The sequence below is a fragment of the Macadamia integrifolia genome, unplaced genomic scaffold (assembly GCF_013358625.1).
Source record: "Macadamia integrifolia cultivar HAES 741 unplaced genomic scaffold, SCU_Mint_v3 scaffold2036, whole genome shotgun sequence".
Classification (NCBI taxonomy): Eukaryota; Viridiplantae; Streptophyta; class Magnoliopsida; order Proteales; family Proteaceae; genus Macadamia; species Macadamia integrifolia.
The window spans coordinates 19,566-22,360 of NW_024868472.1; positions in this window are offsets into that span (position 1 = coordinate 19,566).

A 2,795-nucleotide genomic window follows, 5' to 3' on the forward strand; every position below is an offset into this window, starting at 1 on the left:
GTGCGGGGAGTTCACCATTAGCAGCTTGGTGAAGGGGGTGGACATCCAGTTGACGGTGGGCACCTTGGCCAGCATCCTGGGTATATCGGCGGTGGGACACCGATACTACAGTCCTCCCAGAAGTAAGCCTCAGGGACCGTTCATGAGCCTGGCGACACCGGACTTCATCTACGAGACCATCTGCGGCAGCAGTAACCGCCCGGAGTCCGAGACGTCCTTCTACCCTGAGGTTCATCTATTTGCCCGGTTGGTCCAGTTCAACCTGCTCCCCAGAGGAGGTCATCGGAACCAGGTGGGTTTCATGGTGGCTTTCATCGCTTTCTGCATCTTCACGGCCGCAGAGGGAGGCGGCGAGCACTTGTGCCTCCCCTACATTATTCTCAGGACGATGGAGCACCACACTTCCCACCCTGAGGATGGAGGATTCCCCTATGGCAGGATCCTCACTAGGATCTTCGAGTTCTTCGGGGTGGACCTGAGCGGCGAGGAGGGGAAGACTCCGGCTGATAGGTTCGACCGGAGAAACCTCCTGAGGATGGGTCTCCACACCCTCATGGATTCACCTCCGAGAGCAGGAGCTCAGAGAGGTAGGGGTAGGAGGGCTGCCCCTATGGAGGATGTCCTCATGGAGGAGGAGTCCAGTAAGGAGGATGAGGACTACATTCCTCAGGACGAGGAGGAGGATCTGATGGGTGGTGGCATCCCTGAGGAGGCACCTCAGGAGTCGAGAGGTCCTGGCCCTAGTTCCTCCAGAGCTGCAGCCTCACCACATAGAGTCCCACCACCTGGGAGTGGTTTCTACGACTTCGAGGGCATGGTGTCCTCCATGCGGGCCTTGCAGGATGGCCAGGTTCAGCTACTGAGACGGCTGGACGAGAGTGCCTCCAGGGAGGAACGCATCCTGGAGAGGCAGGCCACCTTGGAGGATTCCTTCCTCCGGCTGGGTCAGGACTTGGACACCACGGCCAACGCTATCTCAGCAGATTTTGGCCGACTTCTGAGGGAGGTACGGCTGGTGAACACGAGGTTTGACTATTACGATCACCGCCTCAACGTCAACTCTAGGCCTCCGGCGAACGTGGTGATCATCGATGATGACGACGATAACCAGTGAGGGTTTGGCTCGCCCACACCAGCTGTTTATCCATTTTCTCTTTTTTTTAGACCTTGTATATTTCATTTATTCTCATTCCTTGTATTTGTACTGTAACTGGGCTCATTTATGGAATAATATATTTTGATAGTGATTTTTCTCTGTGGTGCTTTTATTTGTTGAGTTCTTATATAGTTTGATTGTGATGGTTCCTGTTACTTTTTATCTTTGTTGTATTGAATATGTCGTTTATCAGGTATTGTGTGTAAAATTTTTGGAAATCCCATTTTACGCCGTTATGCTGCCAAAATTTCGTCAAACTAGTACTCTATAGGTTATATCACCAACCTAATTACCTTTTATCTATACTCACGCATGCCATGAATGCAACATATAATGCAACCATTTTTAATACTTCATTCTTTGGCTTTTACTCTTTAAAGCTTTTATATTAACCCAACCCCATTTCCCTATTATAGAGTCTACGAGATTCTAATGGTATGCTGTGAGTGGAGCAGAGCATCTCGCTCTAATACCACCGTTTGTCACACCCCGTTCACACTGAACCGGGCCAGTGACCGAGTTAACACCGGTTAACCCAAACCTGTCAGGATCATCAGATACTATATTCCACCACAGCATACACACAACTAATATAAACTCATCAAATCAGCGAAAGACTAAGTTTTACCTGTGAGTAATCCCATAATACTTGATACCCGGATAGTGATACAATAACTATACACATTTGGGCCCGAAGGCATGATATTTACACAATAAAAATAAAGTTCAAATATCAAGTACATAAGGGAATCCACCAAAACAATCAGAGTACACAGCTCGGCTCGGTATCATGGCTAGAGCTCAGCTCGGCATCAAGGGTTGAGCCCAGCTCGGCATCACATAGAAGAGCTCAGCTCGGCCTCAGAAGTGGAGCTCAGCACGGCCTCAAAGGTGGAGCTTAGCTCAGCCTCAGAACAGCTGTCCCGCAGCACAGCTCTCGCACGAGCAGTCAGTACCATGCTCTAACTCCTCAGGGGTCCACCAGTCCTCTTCAGGAAACTCGACTGTGGGACCCACCCCGTGCTCCTCAGATGTATGACCTGTAAAATCATCTAAAAAGGGGCGTATACGTGGTATGAGCTCACTAGCTCAGTAAGTGGTAAGATGGATCACACAGCTGTCCACACATCACAACACATCATATGCACTACATGCCATGCTATACATTTTAAATCACATACACCTAAGCAACATTACTAAGTCCTTGGTTTTAGTGCTACTACAACCACAGTGCGCGTATACTCCGGGTACGAGCCGCGAACTCCCTCCCGCGATACACCCATAGGGCTGTTGGAGAAGGCCCACCGTGAGTACTCAGAAAAGTAAAGACAATGCCATCCACCGGCTCTCAACAAAAATGTAAATGACTGAAAATAAAGGTGCTGACTCCAGCAATTTAAAAGCAGTACGACTGGCGCTCTTGAATGTACCACCGGGGTTACCGACTGTCCTACATGACCCGTCGGGCGTTATGTCTAACCGCCACAGTGACCCGACACCCGCGACCACTGCTTCCCCCCAAATGATAACCCAACACCTTAACCCCTGTTGGGAAGGGTCGTAGCACGGGATGGTGAAAATCCTAATACCGCATGCTCCTATATGACAATAGTACGATTGTATAGTGCCTCCGTGTCCC